Genomic DNA, 21,216 nt, shown 5'->3' on the forward strand with positions numbered 1-21,216 from the left:
GATGCAGCGGTGTATTCGTCACTTTATGATTTATTGATTAAATCAAAAGCAAAGCATACAAAGAATCGAGTCGCCATCACACTTTTATTTATCCAAAGGAATGGCTAAAAAGCGAACAAAAGCCTAAGAAGTTTTACACATAGAAAACTAATGAAAAGATCAGAGATCTGGGTAAGGGGTTAATTACGCAATGGGAAGGTGTTAGGCACCCAAAACGTCCTAGGTACTCCTAGGGAGCCCTTTTCACAACTTGTTGTACGAAGTGTTATTTGTTTATGAAATATTTATTGTGCAAACATGGATTGAAGGGATGAGAGAAGAATATACAAGTTATTATTTTTGTGTTTGAACGGATGAACCCGTTGCCTACGTACCTTTCCATGGAAGGTAAGGATCAAAACGCCGTAGTTCGGCTAAAAGATTTCCAAAATATGAGTGGATTGATTTTAAAACAAAAGCCCTAAGGTCTTTCGTTATCCATGGGAGAAAACTCAACCTTATACAAACAACAAGTCCACCATGTGAGAAAAGCTTCAACTTGCTAGTGAGGGGTTAACCCTATAATCACTACGCCAAAAACTGGAATAGACAGCGCACCTTAGAGGGTGCTTTACTACAAAAGCGCTCTTTAAAGTGAAGCGAAAAATAAGGAGCAATAAACAGCGCACTTTAGAGAGCGCTTTTGTAACAAAGCGCCCTCTAAGGTGAAGCGAAAAAATAAGGAGGAGATAGAGGGACAACAATACATGGCGCTTTTTAGAAAGCGCCCTCTAAGGTTACCCTTAGAGGGCGCTTTTAATAAAGCGCTGTTATAAGTCCATGTGCATTTCCAGCTTATAAAGCGCTTCTGGAAAGCCTTAGAGAGCGCTTTCATAAGCGCCCTCTTAGGCCCCCTTTAGAGGGCGCTTTGTTTCCACAAGCGCCCTCTAAGGTGAAACGAAAAAATAAGGAGGAGATAGAGGGACAACAATACATGGAGCTTCTTAGAAAGCGCCCTCTAAGGTTACCCTTAGAGGGCGCTTTTAATAAAGCGCTGTTATAAGTCCACGTGCATTTCCAGCTTATAAAGCGCTTCTGGAAAGCCTCAGAGAGCGCTTTCGTAAGCGCCCTCTTAGGCCCCCTTTAGAGGGCGCTTTTTTTCCACAAGCGCCCTCTAATGTCCCCTTTATAAAGGGCGCTTTATTACAAAAGCGCACTCTAAAGTGAAGAGAAAAAATAAGGAGCGAACAACTTGAATAGACAGCGCACTTTAGAGGGCGCTTTTGTAACAAAGCGCCCTCTAAAGTGAAGCGAAAAAATAATGAGGAAATGAAGGGACACCAATAGAGGACGCTTTATTGAAAGCGCCCTCTAAGGGTAACCTTAGAGGGCGTTTCTAAAAAAGCGCTCTCTATGTCCATGTACATTTCCAGTTTATAAGGCGCTTTTGGAAAGCCTTAGAGAGCGCTTAAAGCGCTCTCTAAGACCCCCTTTAGAGGGCGCTTTTGTAACAAAGCTCCCTCTAAAGTGAAGCCAAAAAAAAAATGGAGGGACAACAATAGAGGGCGCTTTTGTGAAAGCGCCCTCTAAGGTTACCCTTAGAGGGCGCTTTTGAAAAAGCGCTCTCTAAGTCCATGTACATTTCCAGTTTAGAAGGCGCTTTTGGAAAGCCTTAGAGAGCGCTTTCAGAAGCGCCCTCTTAGGCCCCCTTTAGAGGGCGCTTTTTTTAAAAAAGCGCCCTCTAAGGTCCCCTTTAGTAAACATTAAAAATATAACATATACTGCATGTCTCTTTATTTTCCCTCTCTATAAGCTATTTCGTTTTCTCTCAACTGCGATTACTCTCTACTGCGATTACTCCCTCACCGTTCATCGTTCGTTCTCCCTCCCTCACCGTCATCGTCGCCGTTCGTTCTCCCTCCCTCACCGTTCACGTTCACTACGTTATCCTCTTCCACCGTCACTGTTCACTTTCTTCTCCATCGTTACCGTCACCTTTAAGGTATTTCTCTTCTCCATCGTTACCGTTCACTTTCTTCATGTGTTTGATTATGGCATTTTCTAAACTTAGTTTTTCATTTTGTGCATTATGTTGATTAATGTTGTTTAGGGCAAACTGAGTTTTTTATTTCTGATTGAAAACTGATATATTTGAAGTGTGTTTGAGCTTGTTTTTGGAAGTTTGATGATTATGGATACAAGTTTGTTCATGTTCCAAACACCATAAGTTTGCATTGGTCTTTTGCATGCAGTAGGTGTGTGTGAGTTTGTATTCAATAATGATAAAAAAAAAAGAGTTTATATTGTTGTAACATGAGAGAAATGGAAGGTATATGAATGTGTTCACGTATTGAATCATTGTCTTACTTGGGTCTTATTGAATCATTTCTATATTACAGATAAAATGGCTAACCAAGACGATACCAATGCCGCGAATGAATCACGTAATAATGTTGAAAAAGAAATCAAACGAGGATTGACTGTTATGAAGTCAATCATTCGTGCAAGAGACAAGGGTGTAAAATTTGAAGTACATTGGAGTGCTGAAGACCAACTAATTGAGCCTAACGGTTCAATGTTGGCAAGTTACATTGGTTTCCTTGTTCGCCAACATATTCCGATTACATGTGATAATTGGAGAAGTCCGGACTTGAAGGTTGGCAAGGAAAAAATATGGTCGGAGATAAAGGTACTTACCATATATTGTTATATGTTTTTTTGTTGACTATTTGTTAACCATATATTGTTATAATATTACTTTATAATAACACACTCCATTTGTATGTTTTTTAGAGATCCTTTCACATCGATGAAAGCCGGCAAAAATATTGTATTCAATTGGCCGGAAAAAGACTCCGAGGATTTCGATCCTTTTTGTGCAACAAATTTCTCAAGGATGAGGAAGGAAAATTTGTTGAAGGAGAACGGCCAATGAAGTATGCCGAGATTATTTCAGCCGATGAATGGAATAACTTTGTCGCCAAACGAAGAAACGAAAAATTCCATGTAATGTCTATTAATTATGCTATTATACAATTGTTAAGTTACTAAGTTCTAATATGCCTTAAACTTTTTTATCCAGGAAGTAAGCGACATAAATAGGAAAAGGGCATCAAAACCCGCGTATCCGTACAAAAAAGGGCGTATGGGTTATGCACGGTTACAACAAAGAATTGTGAGTATATTCAAATACTATGAGCTTATACATTGTCACAATATGTTATAATTGATGATCTTATAATCTAATTCAATGTGTAGCTAGCCGAGGAGAAAAGTGACGCAACATCTCTTCCGGATCACGTATTATGGAAGGCTGCTCGGGTTGGGAAGGATGGGGCTGTCGTTGAAGCGGTCCAAAATGTTTATGACGAATGTGTAAGTATATGTAACATTATTTCTTTAATTATATCGAAAATTTTGTTAGACATATAATTCATTTTTAATCTCCTCTAATAATATTTCAGGAGACTTTATCCCAAACCGTACCTTCAACCGAGGTCCAGGATTGCAGGAGCGTACTTAGTCGAGTACTAAATGTTCCTGAGTATTCCGGTCGTGTGAGGGGTAAGGGTTTTGGTGTGACTCCGTCGTCATTTTATAAAAAAACAAAAACAAAAAATCCTACCAACAAAGAGGTGATGGAGACCTTGGCGGAGTTAAGGGCACAAGTACTTGTTGAGACAGTTTTTAAGTGTCGGGTTTTGTTATCGTATCCACAGAGATTGTAAGATATCACTGCCGTTCAATGGTTGAATTAATCTTAACTTAATGTAACACTAGGGTTTTGGTTTTAATCAAGTTATCTTGCATACAAAGTAATTAATTGCGGTAAAAGTTACGTTTTGATTAATATGAGAAATATTGTCAAAGTTAGGTTTCAATGATTACATTTGCTTTGCATGTATTTGCTCGGTCAACAATCTTATAAACTCCTTTAGATGATAAATAATTTCACAAAGTCCTCTCAATGCGTTTCTCTCGAACACCCATTGTGAGTTTTGTCATTTTGATCCATTGTTTCTCTCGAACACAATCTATCAAAAAGACAACGTTTTGGTTCAACCTTATGGTGAACAAAATCATTCGTTACTATCTCTAGCTAACAAACAAGTTTGGATGAAAACCTAGGTCAAGAATCGGTAAACATCTCTCGATCAAATACCAACACAAAGAGTTTTAAATAGAAACAAAGTTTTCATCATATATTTACCGTTAAAGAGTTTACATATGAGGATCCTTACATTTACACACAAAGCTAGCAATCACCTACATCTAACCTTGACAAATGGAAGACTTAGCTACTCATTTTCATGGTAGCTTGGTCGGCAAGTAAGGAAAGAGGGTTGATCAACATCCAAGTCGAATAATCGAAGTTGGATGGGAATCCACCTTCTTTTTGTGGAAGATGGTTGCTAGATGAAGAGAAATGAAATTAGGGCATAAAATCTCCCACAAAGCAATGCTGTAAAATATCTAGGAGAAAGTACAAAAAAATGGAAAAGTTGGTAAAAATGAGGTATGGTGCCCAAAAGTGGCACCTGCTACTTATAGACAAGTGCAGAACTGTCATGTTCGCTAGGCGAGCAGAATGGCTCGCCTAGCGAAGGTCCAAAATGAGCACAGAAGGCTCCTGCGCCCAGAGAAAACAGGGCGTTGGTGAACTGTCATGTTCGCCTAGCGAACATACCTTCGCCTAGCGAAGGAAACGCCTCAAGCTCGCCCCCAGCGAGGTTGAGAGGTTTTGCTACTGGAATGCTCGCTGGGGACTCGCTAGAGCCTCGCCTAGCGAGTGAGTGCTGGCTGCACTTTTTCACCAAAACAGAATGAATTCGCTGCAGACTTCGCCATGAGCTCGCCTAGCGAATTAATTTGCTAATTTACTGGAGCTGTTCGCCAGGAGCTCGCCTAGCGAACCTATTCTTCGCCGCAGCCTCGCCTAGCGAGCAGGCAGATGAAATGCTCCTTTGCTTTGGTTCCTTTGCCAATTCTCTTGTGTCTTTATTATCAATTAATTCATGCCTTTCCTGCACAATAACAAACACATCAAAGGCACCAAGCTTGTTTATCAATGTACGCATTCCATGTAAAATAAATGTGATTTTGACAATTTTAGCAAGGCAAAAGAGTGAAAGATGCCCACATATGATAGCTCAAATAAGCACTTTTGGGCATCTAACAACTCTCCCCAACTAGATTCTTGCTTGTCCTCAAGCAAAGTATGCCTCTTGAAAGACAAGAGGATTTGCATAAAGAAACAGTTTCTCCGAAGTTGGATAAACGGCTCAAACACAAGCGAAATTCGCATATACAAGTTCCCAACGGTTTGAATAAAATAATACCTAGGAACTTAAACTTAAATAGCAATGCAAAATATTTATCTATCTACAACAATACTCTTCTGAATGAATCATCCTATCTCTCCTCTTCGAATAAGGAATGAAGATTTTGCGCGTTTGCAACCGCGGGACTAATCTCGCTCTCTAACAAATAATGAAGAAATCAAACAGATTCATACAATGTCTAATCAATTAAAAATGGTACTGTGGAAGCATAAAGATCACTAAGGGCTTTTCGGTTGAAGCTTGGTCAGGTTAACAAACAAGGGTCATTTCTAAGGCCATTGAAACGAAAAGTGCCGATGCAAAAGAGACATTCACAGTATTATTCACACTACTCGACTTGTTTCATCTGTTTCTTATTTGTAACCTTCACAACACATATTCCACAACTCAACTCTTATTTTTCACTATTTTTCTTCCAAGCAAGCATTCATTTTCATTCTTTATATTTTTGTTCTTTTCTTTCACATCAAATGTACAAAACAGATGTTTCTTTTCTATATTTTCTATACATATATTTTTCTATGCTTGCTCGGTTTTTCTTTTCTTTTTCAAGAGTTGTGGTGCTTACCAATTCTTTTTCGTTCTCCCCAACTTATTTCTTCCACACCCTAAGTGAATGCTCTTACCTTTTTACGGCAAAAGAACAATAATCAATATTTTCCGGGTTGTAAAAAAAAGATTTTTGAGATCTCGCTTTATTTCAAGCCGAGATTCAACTGTTTAGGCTCAAAGGGGTTAACAAATACTCTCTCTGCTCACAGGTAAGTTGTTTTTGGATGTAGTTGTGCTCGAAAGAAAACAAGTGCCTTGATCATTTCTAATTGCTTCCACAATTTCACAATAATAACAGACAAATAATGAATCACATGAATCAACAAAACTTATTAGAATCCAGCATTTAAGTGAACAATGGAGGTTTCCTCACACTTTGTGGTTTTAGGTTCTAGATGAAACATTCATTCAATTATGTTGCACAAAGACAATATTCAATTTACCAAAAAGAGTAAAGTTCCTAATGCATTCTAAAATTCTAGCCGACGGTAACCATGTACCTTAGCTTCATTCACTTGTTATTCTTATCATTGCCATCCAAGCTCGGATGCACCTTCATTGGGTACTTCTTGAGGAGCAACCAATCTAGAAGGGTTTGCCACTCATTCAACCAAAAATTTATTAAACACACAAAATTAACAACAAACATAAATAACATTAACTGAAAAATAAAATTTTGTTCGTGGGGGACAAAACACCCCAATAGTACAACCCATGGTCAAAATACAAAATTCGAAAGTACAAATAAAAATGACATAATAAAAACTGAAATACAAATACTCAAAAACTTAACCCACAAAGGGCTCAAGACTCCTCTTCACTACCGGCTTCAGAACCGGTAGCCTCATCATCAATATCCTCATCATCAGCTTCAGCTCCCTCCCCCTCACCATAGACTGGCCTGTCCACAGGCCAATTAGCGTTGAGCATAAACTGCTCACGCGCTAACAATGCACGAGCACCGGAGGGGTCATTACCTTGCAGCTCTAACCTCTGCATACTGTTGTGCATGTCAATCATAGCTCTTTGGGATGCTGCCATCCACTCAAAACTGTAGTCACAAACAGCCCTCAGGTACGGATCAAGTCCGGGAGAAGAAGCACTAGGACCATCAGCAGCCCGAGTACTTCCCGAGGCCGTACTGCCAGCGGTAGCCTTAGCTCTACAATACTTAGCTACATACCGATCATCAATTGGAGCCGGGATCCTAACCTGTCCACGAGACGGAAGTCTCACCCTAGCCTGTATACATAAGCTCATAATCAAACACGGGAAGGCCAGTGGGCAATTCACACGAGCCCCCGATTTCAGCCCACTCTCAACCACAGTCTTCAGCTCATTGGCGATTATCCTCGCCACATCAATCTCAACATTAGTGAGGATGGAATGGACTAAATGTGCCACTGGGATCGGCACAGTAGAGGTGTGTGATTTGGGTTGGATGTTGGTTAAAACCAGAAGTAGAATCAGCTGAGCCATGGGAGTCATGTCCTCCCGGTGATATCTCACAGGAACCCCAGATGGGTTCGGCTCAACCGATCTCCCAGCCAAAAGCAGGTCGGTGGTAATGGCAGCGACGTCTCGATGAAGTCTGAGGTCGGTGTGGTACTGGTCTCTCTGATCAGCTCCCAGCTGGAGCGGTTCCCCTAGGATTCTGTTGATCGCGTCCCGGTCAAAAGGAATAGTACGCCCGGCAACTCTAGAAACCCAAGTGAAGGGCTCGTCGTCGTCGGGCAGTGCGTTAGCATAAAACTCCCGCACTGTACCAATGTCATAATGCTCCAAGGGACTTATCAACCTGTCCCACTTCTTGGCGTCTATCAACCCGGAAAAAGTTCGGTAAGTGCCCTGCGGGTTGATCAGAAACCGCCTCTCAGGAAGGATTTTTCGCTTCTCCAACGCGATGTAACGTGCCGCTTGTTTCGGGCCTACGAACTTGTCGTTGTCGAATTGAATTGGCACGGTCCTGGAAGTAGTTGCATCTCCTTTTCTCTTCTTACCAGCTCCAGATCTAGACTCCATTCTGCAAAATATACAAAGACACAATACACACCAACAAACAGATTAGCCATTAAAACAAAATTCAAAATACTGTCATGCTCGCTGCTGCTTCGCCTAGCGAAGCTGCAGCGAACGTTCGCCCCAGGTCGCCTAGCGAGCTGCTAGCGAACCTTACGGGTTTTGGGATTTTCTGCATTTTCAAAGATGTTTCCCCCAATACCCGTACACACAAGGTTCCCACAGCAAAACCCAATGATTTCTCATGATAATGAATTGTTCAATGCTATTGGGGATGCCTAATTTCATGGAAAACCTAAAGTAAAATTAAATCCCTAATTTGAAACCTAAGTGTACAACATTGCAAACTCCCAAAATTACATGCAACCTCCAAGTTTCCCATACCAAATTGATCCTATTTGCTATGCATGTTTGGAATTTAAGAGTAAACAAAAAGAAAAAGAAGTGGGGCAAACCTTTGGTAAACGGATTTGGAAAAGAGAAGTGGGGAGAGTTTGCAATTGGCGAAAGAGCACGTGTCGGTGATAAAGATGCAACAGAGGGAGTTTGAGAAACCACACACGAAATCCTCAGCAGAGCAGTTCAGACGATTTTTTTAGGGTAAGGGCAAAACTGCTCTGCTGAGGTATTTAAATAGAACAGTACTGGTGCGCTCGCTACTGCCTCGCCTAGCGAGCAGTCAGCGAGCGCGCTCGCTGCAGACTCGCCTAGCGAGCTGCAAGCGAACATGACAGCAAGTGCAAAGGCAAATGCAGCACTTGCAAGTCATCCAGCTTGGGTACAGCACATTGTACTCAATACAACATAAACAGAAAACAGGAAATACTTACAATGTTGGGGTGCCTCCCAACTAGCGCTTGTTTAACGTCGGCTAAGCTCGACGGTGCGATGCTCACAGGGGAGCATCGAGCGGCTGAGCACAACTCTCGCGATCCACATGACCGCCGAGATACACTTTCAATCGTTGGCCGTTCACGGTCCAACTGTCTTTCTCGTCCATGTCTTCAATGATAATGGCCCCGTATTCTTTTACTTCTTTCACCCGAAATGGCCCGGACCATTTTGATTTCAACTTCCCGGGAAACAACTTCAACCGGGAGTTGAACAATAAGACCAATTGTCCGGGCACGAATTCTTTGGTTCGGATCTTCTTGTCATGATATTTCTTTGCTTTTTCCTTGTACAACCAACTTGAGTGGTATGCGGCATTGCGCATCTCCTCCAACTCAAGTAGTTGTACTTTCCTTTTGTTACCGGCCAACTCATGTTCAAAATTTAGAAATTTTAGGGCCCACAAGGCCTTGTGCTCCAATTCAACCGGCAAATGGCAAGTTTTACCAAATACTAATTGAAACGGAGTTAGGCCAATTGGAGCTTTAAAGGCCGTACGGTAGGCCCATAATGCTTCGTCCAATTTTTGGGACCACTCTTTTTTAGAATTAGACACGGTTTTTTCTAGGATTCTCTTAATCTCTCGATTAGAGACCTCCGCTTGCCCGTTAGCTTGAGGGTGGTACGGAGTTGTCACCCTATGCGACACACCATAATGTTTTAGAATTGTTTCCAAAGGTGCATTGCAAAAGTGTGACCCTCCGTCACTTATCAACACTCGGGGTGTTCCAAAACGGGAAAAGATGTTTTTCTTTAAAAATTTTATCACCGTTTTGGCATCCGCCCGAGGTGAGGCAATCGCCTCAACCCACTTAGAGACATAATCAACAGCTACAAGCATGTACTCATTCCCGTAAGAGGGTGGGAAAGGTCCAACAAAATCTATGCCCCAACAATCGAACACTTCCACTTCTTGGATATTTTGGAGAGGCATCTCATCTCTCTTACCTATCCCACCACTTCTTTGGCAACTGTCACAACTTTGCGCATGGGTATGTGCGTCTTTGAAAATAGTTGGCCAATAAAATCCCGATTGAAGAATTTTTGTGGCCGTTCTAACCCCATTATAATGTCCGCCATAAGGCGAGCTGTGACAATGCCAAAGGATGCTCTGGGCTTCATCACCAGTTACGCATCTCCTTAACAGGTTATCGCTACCCAACTTAAACAAGTATGGGTCATCCCAAACATAATACTTCGCATCCGAAAGGAACTTCCTCTTTTGGTTCAAAGTTAGATCGGCCGGCACACAACCACTAGCCTTGTGGTTTGCAAAGTCTGCAAACCACGGCCTAACTTGAACCTTAAACAATTTTTCATCAGGAAATTCTTCCCGGATTTCCTTTTCAGATGCGGTAACCTCGACATTCACCAAGCGGGATAAATGATCCGCTACCAAGTTTTCCGACCCCTTCTTGTCTTTAATTTCGACATCGAATTCTTGTAACAAGAGGATCCAACGGATGAGCCTTTGCTTCGAATCCGGCTTGGTCAGCAGATATTTAATCGCCGCGTGGTCGGTGTACACCACGACTTTAGACCCTATAAGATAGGACCTAAACTTTTCTAGCGCATACACTATTGCGAGTAGTTCTTTTTCCGTTGTGGCATAATTTATTTGAGCCTCGTTAAGAACCTTACTCGCATAATGTATAGCATGAAAAGTTTTGTCCTTTCTTTGGCCAAGTACCGCTCCAACGGCATAGTCACTCGCGTCACACATTAGTTCAAAATTTTCATTCCAATCGGGAGCGACTATTATTGGAGCGGTAACCAATTTTTCTTTTAAAACCTCGAAAGCTTGCAAACAATCGTCGGTGAAGAGAAATACCTGATCTTTGGCGAGTAAATTGCTCAAAGGTTTAGCCACCTTTGAGAAGTCCTTGATGAAGCGCCGGTAGAACCCCGCGTGCCCCAAAAAACTACGGATGCCCTTCACATTGACCGGAGGGGGTAATTTTTCAATTACATCAACCTTAGCTCTATCCACCTCAAGCCCCCTTTTAGAGACTTTGTGGCCTAGCACAATCCCCTCGGTCACCATAAAGTGACACTTTTCCCAATTTAGCACCAAATTAGTCTTCACACACCTTTCCAACACCGTCTTCAAATTTGCCAAGCATAGACTAAACGTCCCACCAAACACCGAGAAGTCATCCATGAAGACTTCCATTGTTTTCTCTATTAGATCGGCAAAAATAGCTTGGACACATCGTTGGAATGTCGCCGGCGCATTGCAAAGCCCAAAAGGCATTTTTCTGTATGCGAACACTCCAAACGGACACGTGAAAGCCGTCTTCTCATGATCAACCGGGTCAACCGCAATTTGGTTGTACCCGGAGTAGCCGTCTAAAAAACAGTAGTATTGTTGGCCCGATAGTCTTTCAAGCATTTGATCCATAAATGGGAGTGGAAAATGGTCCTTACGAGTCGCGGTATTCAACCGTCTATAATCTATACACATTCTCCATCCCGTGGCAACTTTAGTCGGGATCAATTCGTCTTTGTCATTACGGATTACGGTCATTCCACCCTTCTTCGGAACCACGTGCACGGGACTAACCCACGGACTATCCGAGATCGGGTAAATCATTCCCGCATCCAAAAGCTTCACCACCTCCTTTCTTACAACCTCTTTCATTGTAGGATTTAAGCGGCGTTGTGGTTGAGCCACCGGCTTGAAATCCTCCTCCATCAAAATCTTGTGCATACAATAGGATGGACTAATTCCTTTAAGATCGGAAAGAGTCCAACCCATAGCTTCTTGATTGGTTTTGAGCACAATGATTAGACGGGCTTCTTCTTCTTTTGTCAAGAGGTTGCTTATGATGACCGGCTTTGCCTCGGTCTCATCTAAAAACACATATTTCAAAGTCGAAGGTAACTCTTTTAATTCAATTGGCGCTTTCTCATCAATTACCTCCTTCTTCAAATTTTCTTCCTCTATTTCCCACGGTTGTAGGTCTTCCAAGCTATCAAGTTCCTTCAAACATTCCTCAAGAGCTAGCTCCTCCTCAACAGTGAAAACCTCCAATGAGTCGTCGAGAGCTAACTCCATAGGAGATATCTCGTGGATATGCTTTGAAACTTCCATAATAGCGTCTTCGATCACATCGATGCGAAAGCTATCATTTCGATCCTTGGAATGCTTCATCGCCTCGAATAGATCAAATGTGACCTCCTCATTTTGAACACGCACCTTCATTAAACCGTCATCAACATCAATCATCATTCTTGCGGTCTTCATGAATGGTCGGCCCAATATGAGCGGAGCATCATCATCTTCCTCCATATCAATTACAATAAAATCCACCGGGAAAAAGAATTTGTCGACCTTCACCAACACATCTTGGGCTACGCCATGAGGATGGGTCGTCGACTTATCCGCCAATTGTAATGTCATTCGGATGGACTTAATCTCGATGTTGCCAAGCCTCTTGATAATTGACAAAGGTATAAGATTTATGCTCGACCCCAAGTCAATAAGTCCCTTTCCGACATACACATCACCAATTTTAACCGGCAATGTAACTCTTCCCGGATCAACCTCTTTCTTAGGAAGCGTCCTTTGAATGATGGCACTACAGCTCGCATCAAGGACGATGGTCTCCGGTTCCGTATACCTCCGCTTTTTGGTTAGTATGTCCTTCATGAACTTGGCATACTTTGGCATTTGTTCCAAAGCTTCAGCAAACGGAATGTTTATTTGTAATTGCTTAAAAATATCCATGAACCGGGCGTAATGCCGTTCATTTTCCCTTTTGGAAGGGGCATGAGGGTAAGGAAGATTTTGGACCGGAGTAGCGCTCACTACCTCCTTTCCCTTTGCAATTCTAGCACTTTTCCATCTAGGCTTCTTCACTACCTCCCTTAGCACCTCATCATTATTATTTTCCTCAATCTCCACACCTTTTTCTTGTTCAACTTCACCATTATTTTTATTATTTTCAACTACTTCCTCATCACTCCACACTCCTACTTCACCGTCAACATTTTCATCCACTATTTTCTCCTCAATCTCCTTCTCTTTCTCTCTTTTTTCACTCTCCACTCTTTTTTCATTTTCACTACCCAACTCCCTTCCACTTCTCGTCACAATCGCCTTACAATGCTCCTTAGGATTTGTTTGCGTATTGGCCGAGAAAGAAGGACCGGTTTGTTGTTCAGCTAGTTGCTTGGCAAGTTGCCCAACTTGAGTTTCAAGATTTTTTATGGCCGCGTCATTACTCTTTTGATTGGCCATTGACATTTGCATGAATTGCGTCAATGTCTCTTCCAATTTAGAATTGACTACCGGCGGTTGTTGAGATTGATACGGATTTTGGGGAGGATTTTGACGGCTAGAAGAACCACCTCCATAACCTTGGTTATGATAATAGTTGCTTCTAGGTTGGAACCCTTGGTTCCCTTGGAATTGTTGTTGTTGTTGTTGTTGTTGAGGGTGCGGTTGATAAGGTTGTTGTTGTCTTGGTTGATAGTCCCGTTGATTGGCCATGTAATTTACTTCGTCAAAACCGGGAGGTGGACAAAATCCGGTGTCATGTTCACCTTTACAAAGTTCACAACAAGCTATTTGTTTAGCTTTTGATGGTTCTCTTAACTCTTTGATTTGTTGCGTTAAAAGTTCCACTTGTTGTGAGATGAGCTTGTTTTGGGCAAGTATGGCATCATTCGTCCCTAACTCAAGCACTCCCGCCTTCTTCAAAGAACTTCCACGACTTTGACTTTGAAGATCATTCAAAGCCATACGGTTGATAATGTTGGTGGCTTCTTCGGCACTCTTTGACATCAACGAGCCACCCGAGGTGGCATCCAACAACGTCTTACAGTTTGGTTGAAGTCCATTTCTGAAGATATGGATTTGAGTTAATTCATCAAATCCATGCCCTTTACATTTCCTTAGCATGGACTTGAATCTCTCCCACGCTTCATTCAACGATTCACTGGTTCCTTGAGAAAACACCGAGATGGCCGTCTTTGATTCCATGAATCGGTTATGAGAGAAAAATCTTTCAATGAATTTCTCCTCTAACACATTCCAATCTGTCATTACGGCAGGTGTTTGATCGAGATACCAATCCTTTGCTTTACCGAGCAAAGCGTGAGGAAATAAACGTCTGAACAACGGAAGCTCCTGAGCCTGATCCACTCCGGCAGCCAATGCTATCTCATAGAATTTTGTGAGAAAAGCAAATGGGTCTTCATGGTCCATTCCGGTGAATGGACTCCCATACAATAAATTCAGAGTTCCCGTCTTCATCTCAGCTTGCCTTCCAGTTTGGTTGGCAAACTGAGCGGTGTTCCTTGGACTGTTGATACATGGAGTAGAAATCGGTGGTGGTGGTTGTGGCTCCATGTTTGGTACGAATGGGTGTGGATTTGTGGTTGAAGAACTTTCTCCTTGCTCTTGGCGTTGCCTAGCCTGTTGCCTCCTACGTCTTGTTTTGCTATTGAGCCTCCTTGCGGTTCTCTCGATCTCCGGATCAAAAAGAAGTTCGTCCACAGGGATTTTCCCTCGCATAAAACGTAAGCTGCACACTAAACCAAACGAATTACAAGCACAAGTCAAAAATTCACAAGCTAAAACTTAAACAACCAATGCGATGCTCGCAATATCAATTTACAATCCCCGGCAACGGCGCCATTTTGTTGAGACAGTTTTTAAGTGTCGGGTTTTGTTATCGTATCCACAGAGATTGTAAGATATCACTGCCGTTCAATGGTTGAATTAATCTTAACTTAATGTAACACTAGGGTTTTGGTTTTAATCAAGTTATCTTGCATACAAAGTAATTAATTGCGGTAAAAGTTACGTTTTGATTAATATGAGAAATATTGTCAAAGTTAGGTTTCAATGATTACATTTGCTTTGCATGTATTTGCTCGGTCAACAATCTTATAAACTCCTTTAGATGATAAATAATTTCACAAAGTCCTCTCAATGCGTTTCTCTCGAACACCCATTGTGAGTTTTGTCATTTTGATCCATTGTTTCTCTCGAACACAATCTATCAAAAAGACAACGTTTTGGTTCAACCTTATGGTGAACAAAATCATTCGTTACTATCTCTAGCTAACAAACAAGTTTGGATGAAAACCTAGGTCAAGAATCGGTAAACATCTCTCGATCAAATACCAACACAAAGAGTTTTAAATAGAAACAAAGTTTTCATCATATATTTACCGTTAAAGAGTTTACATATGAGGATCCTTACATTTACACACAAAGCTAGCAATCACCTACATCTAACCTTGACAAATGGAAGACTTAGCTACTCATTTTCATGGTAGCTTGGTCGGCAAGTAAGGAAAGAGGGTTGATTAACATCCAAGTCGAATAATCGAAGTTGGATGGGAATCCACCTTCTTTTTGTGGAAGATGGTTGCTAGATGAAGAGAAATGAAATTAGGGCATAAAATCTCCCACAAAGCAATGCTGTAAAATATCTAGGAGAAAGTACAAAAAATGGAAAAGTTGGTAAAAATGAGGTATGGTGCCCAAAAGTGGCACCTGCTACTTATAGACAAGTGCAGAACTGTCATGTTCGCTAGGCGAGCAGAATGGCTCGCCTAGCGAAGGTCCAAAATGAGCACAGAAGGCTCCTGCGCCCAGAGAAAACAGGGCGTTGGTGAACTGTCATGTTCGCCTAGCGAACATACCTTCGCCTAGCGAAGGAAACGCCTCAAGCTCGCCCCCAGCGAGGTTGAGAGGTTTTGCTACTGGAATGCTCGCTGGGGACTCGCTAGAGCCTCGCCTAGCGAGTGAGTGCTGGCTGCACTTTTTCACCAAAACAGAATGAATTCGCTGCAGACTTCGCCATGAGCTCGCCTAGCGAATTAATTTGCTAATTTACTGGAGCTGTTCGCCAGGAGCTCGCCTAGCGAACCTATTCTTCGCCGCAGCCTCGCCTAGCGAGCAGGCAGATGAAATGCTCCTTTGCTTTGGTTCCTTTGCCAATTCTCTTGTGTCTTTATTATCAATTAATTCATGCCTTTCCTGCACAATAACAAACACATCAAAGGCACCAAGCTTGTTTATCAATGTACGCATTCCATGTAAAATAAATGTGATTTTGACAATTTTAGCAAGGCAAAAGAGTGAAAGATGCCCACATATGATAGCTCAAATAAGCACTTTTGGGCATCTAACAGTACTCCAACTGCAAAACGAGAATGCAAGGTATAGAGAGGAAAGGTGCGCTTCCGAGGCAAAAGATACTAGTGACCGAGCTAGTATCAATCATCAACCGAAATTTCCCGAGGTAATTATATATGTTATTATGAAATTAAAATAGCACTTTTTTACTTGACACATATACAAGTTAACAATAACATTTATTATTGGTTTAGGGCATTTCACCTTGTCAGTTGTATCTATCGTCACCAACTTATCGCATGGTTGGCAAGGGAAAAGTGCACAATACTTCGGGTGAATTACTTCACCATAATCCCCTCCCGGTGGGATTTATGAAAGTTTCGGTTGACCTCGTATTCGATACGGACGCCCGTCTACCATTACCTGACGTTGTTTCAGAGACAACGTTGATGCGAGATGCAGTCGGATCCTTTGTTGGTTGGCCGTCAGAGCTAATTTTCCCTGATGCCGAGGTATATATGTTCTAAATGATTATGAATATTTAGTATTCACATTTCAATTCAGCTACAATTATGATATTTAATCAATTATATGGTAATGTTAGACTCCTACAAGACCCACACATAAAGTTGGTAAAGGGATTTCAAGACGCATCGAGTCGGTTGCATCTCAAAAAGAGGTACAAATATATATACCCATTGAATTATATACGCAACGATTCTGTTGCATCACAAAAAGTCATGATTTATTTTATATGAATTTTTAGGTTCCCGGTCGAGAGTTGAAAAGCGCTGCTAAGGATATTCCAACGACGTCCGGGACAAAATCTCAAATTTTGATGCGTCTTGAGAAAATGGTGGAGGAGTCCGATATTATGCATGGGGGGGCCATTCGTACTATAAATTTTGATGAAGGTGTTTTCGGAGCTGCTCATTTCGAAATAATTGGAAAGGAGGACTTCCAACAACTTTTTGAACACACCGAATTGGGCATCGCTGTCATTCATACATACATATGGTACTCCGATCAATCTATAATTTACTTAGTTGAACAATTTATTTACACATTTCAATGAGTAGTCTAATGTTTATTATGTTTCTATTTAAGGTATATGTATGTAACATTGATGCGGGGAACTGAATTGTGTAACCGTTTCAATTTTATTGCTGCTTCCCGTATCAACGCAAAGTTAATAACGAATAATTCAACATCCGTAAAGAATGATCTAGTCGATATATTCATGGCGGCCGGCGATAAGTCTACACCCAGTTTGTATTTTTTACCGTTTAATTCTGGCAACGGGTTAGATTTTCTTTCTAATAATTTCATTCTAATCTATGTATATCTTTTACGTAGAAAATTTTCATTCATCTAAATTTTTGTTTTATTTTACAGTGGTCACTGGGTGTTGGTTGCTATGGATCTTTCGAGACTAATAGTGTATTATCTCGATTCTTTATCGGGTGATTGGAGTAAATATCCGAGTATGAAGAAGACGGTTGACGCGTAAGTGAAATTCCCCTAAATAATCGTGTGTATTTGTATATTTAATTATGTCTGTCAGATTGATCTCAATATACGTTTTTATTTTGTTAGGGCAATAATAAAATTTAGATTGAAAAAGAAATACCGCAATAGGAAGGACATTACCTGGATCAGAGTTCAGGTATATATTAAGTATCTTATTTTTGCTTATAATAGTGTTTGTTTTTTTGCTTATAATAGTGTTTGTAAGAAATTAACTATATATATATTGTTTGTTTTTCTATGTAGTGTCCTCAGCAAAATAATTCGGTCGATTGCGGATTTTTTGTAATGAGATTTATGAGAGACATCATTGCGTTGAATCGTATAGACATCTCAAAAATGGTATGGAATAATAACTTAGGGTTTATTTTAATATTATCGGATATTTCATCTAATTTGTTACTAAATCATGAATATGTTTTATTCTCTTAATTGTAGTACTTTGAGGAATACAAATCTTACTCAAGAGCTCATTTGGATGAAATCAAGGATGAATTGTGTCAATTCATTGTTGATCAAAGAATCATATAGCTAGGTTGTATATTGTTGTACATATATGTATGGAATGTTGTTGTTGTATGCTGTTGTTGTATATATGTTGTATATTGTTGTTGTAATTTTACTAAATCATGAATATGTTGTTGTATATTTTTGATCAAAGAATCATATATTAATGTTGTATATATGGAGGATTAATGTTGTATATAAATGGATTCATGTTGTATATATCAATGGATTAATGGTGTATAACATTGGATTAAAGGATGAAATCAATATGAATTTTACACATTTGCAGCATGCGAACAGGTTACCAATTAAATATCCACTGTTTTTCAAACAATTTTTTTTTAAAATAACTAACACTTTAGAGGGCGCTTTGTCCAGAAAGCGCCCTCTAAACACTTTACATTGACAACTTTAGAGGGCGCTTTGTCCAGAAAGCGCCCTCTAAACACTTTACATTGTCAACTTTAGAGGGCGCTTTTTCCTGAAAGCGCCCTCTAAACACTTTACATTGACAACTTTAGAGGGCGCTTATTCCTGAAAGCGCCCTCTAAACACTTTACATTGACAACTTTAGAGGGCGCTTTTTCCTGAAAGCGTCCTCTAAGGTGTCTCTTTATGGACCACTCCAGAGGGCGCTTTTTTCTTAAAGCGCACTATAATGTGGCCCTTAAAGGGCCACTTTAGACAGCGCTTTCTCCAGGAAAACAAAGCGCTGTCTTTACCTATGCCAGCGCCACTTTAGAGGGCGCTTAAAAGCGCTGTTATAGGCCAAAATAAGCGCCCTCTTTTCCCTTATTTGGCGTAGTGAATAAGCAAGGAAGTCTTACAATTCAATCACTAAGGACAAAAGGTGAGATTAACATCAACCAACTAGGATAAATCAAACCTATGGCTAATGTATGAAAACTTATCAAGAATGGACAAAGCCATAAAACAATTGAATGAGTGAAATTAACCAATTAGGATTATTCACAAAAGTGGTCAAAGTATGATTAGATTCAATTCAAAAGAAGTATTATGAAAATAAAGTTTGAAAAATCGGAGGCTTAAGGCCTAGGTTTCTAATTTGAAAACAAATGAAAATGTTTGCACAATAGCTTTCTGGTTTAACATGCAAATGGAGGTTTAAAGAAACCAAAAAAAGGTGGGAGGGTAAGGAAGTAAAACTTCTTAGATGTTCACCTCTTGAAATCATATGTAGATGATTCAAGTGATTCCTTTGGAATAGGCAACAATGCAATAAGCAAATAACAAAATAAATGGATATCGAATGCCAATCAATGGACTTATTCCAATCTCACAAAACAAAAATGGATACTAGATGCCAATCAATGGACTTATACCAATCTCCTAAAGCAAAAAGAAACATGGATACCAGATGCCAATCAATGGACTTATACTAGTCTCACAAAACAAACAAAACAAGGATACCAGATGCCAATCAATGGACTTATACTAGTCTCCTACCATATCATAGGAACAACTGCCAAGTAATGGACTTATGCTTGCCTCCTCCATGGACAAAACAAAATGTTACAAAACAAAGTTTATGAAATGATATACAAGTGATGATGAAAAATGCACAAAGGCACATTCAAGCAAATATGTATAGATGAATCAAGTAAGCAAACAAACAAGTCAATTAGCACACACTATATACAATCAATTAGGCTCAAGCAAGGTTAGGCTTTACAGCCAACTGGAATGGGGTGTTTTGAGCTCTTAACCCTAACATTGAGAGTTAGGGTGAAGCAGATGAAAAGGAGATGAGGGGTGTGCCTCATTGCTCTTATCCCTGGTCAGGGAGAGCTTTGATCAATGGAAGGTGTGGGAGTTCAGAATGTTGGAACTCTTCTCCACAAGTAGACTCTATAAGATCTTGGGTTATTATTCATAATGCATCAACATATTGTGTGAGCAAGGTGAATGACACACTGAGTAGCAGGAGATGGATTACACATCTCTTCTATCTGCCAATTGCCTCATAAGAGGACTTTTCCTGCTTGGCACAAAAATTAAACAATCACAAGCATTGCCTCTTAAGGAGGACTTCAGACAGGTGCCTACCAATAACAGTAGGTCTTCCAAACTACATGAAGATGAGAAATCATACCTAAGTGGTTAAGCAACCAAGCAAAAGCAAAGTTCAAATGAACTTAAAGCAACTTAAGTACCTGTGGAAACACTAAACAAATCAGTATAAAACTCAGACAAACAAATAACAGTCAATAAGCAACAGATGATCTCAATGTACAAAAGGTGCAAGCCAAAGGCAAACACAAATGAGTGAGCATCAACCTACAAAACACACAATGTTAGTAATCACAAGCAAACATCAACATTCACATTATGAAGCATCACCAATTATGGGACTTGAATGCTTAACCTGAAATCAAAGCTCAAACATAAGCCACAAACCACTAGGTCAAAGCCTAGGGTCAAAGATGGAGAAAAAATTTAAAACAGGAGCTGAAATTTAACATGAATCAACTTCAATCACATCTTGACACATTCCAAAAAGTCTCATATCAAAATCAATCACCAAATGCATTTCATGATCAAGTAAAGTTCAAGGCAATTTTAAAGCTCATATGTGATCAACCAGAATGAAAAATGCAAATCAAATCAGAAATAATTCAAATAAATCTGGAAAAATTCATGATCAATCAAGACATTCAGAATATGCATCATACAAAAAATCAGAAGCATTGGACATCATTTGATATGGAAATCACATGGTACAAGTTGAACATCAAAAGGTGTGACACAAATTGTCACACCAACTTAGCACAAGCATAAAACAGAGATGATGCATAGGAAAAATACCAAATCAACACCAAAATGTCAAGCAATGTGTCTAGTTTTATCATGCAAAATTTCACATTCATTGGATAAGAAACAAGCATTTCACAACATGATAACCAAGGCAATGTCAAATAAGGACACATGTTCAATCATTCTAGCAGAAAAAATTATCCAGCCAAGCACAACTTGTAAAATTATGATCATTAGAAAATAGACAAATAGAGGAACAAGATGCAAAAAATTGGGATTAAATTGATGCATTTTCCTATTTTTTATGATTTTTCTAAGTTGATGGAAAAAATGAAAATGAAAAATGAGCATAGCATAAAAAATGGGAGGGAAAATGGATAAATGATAAAGCATTTGAAATTAATACGCTCGGCAGGACTCGAACCACGTTCGCATTCAAATTTGGCGCTTAACGTCAAAACGACATCGTATTCATCTAAACCCTAGCGCGCCAACAGTTCGTAGCTAAATTTGAAATTTCGTAGCAAA

This window comes from Lathyrus oleraceus, chromosome 1 (genome assembly GCF_024323335.1).
Source record: "Lathyrus oleraceus cultivar Zhongwan6 chromosome 1, CAAS_Psat_ZW6_1.0, whole genome shotgun sequence".
Classification (NCBI taxonomy): domain Eukaryota; kingdom Viridiplantae; phylum Streptophyta; class Magnoliopsida; order Fabales; family Fabaceae; genus Lathyrus; species Lathyrus oleraceus.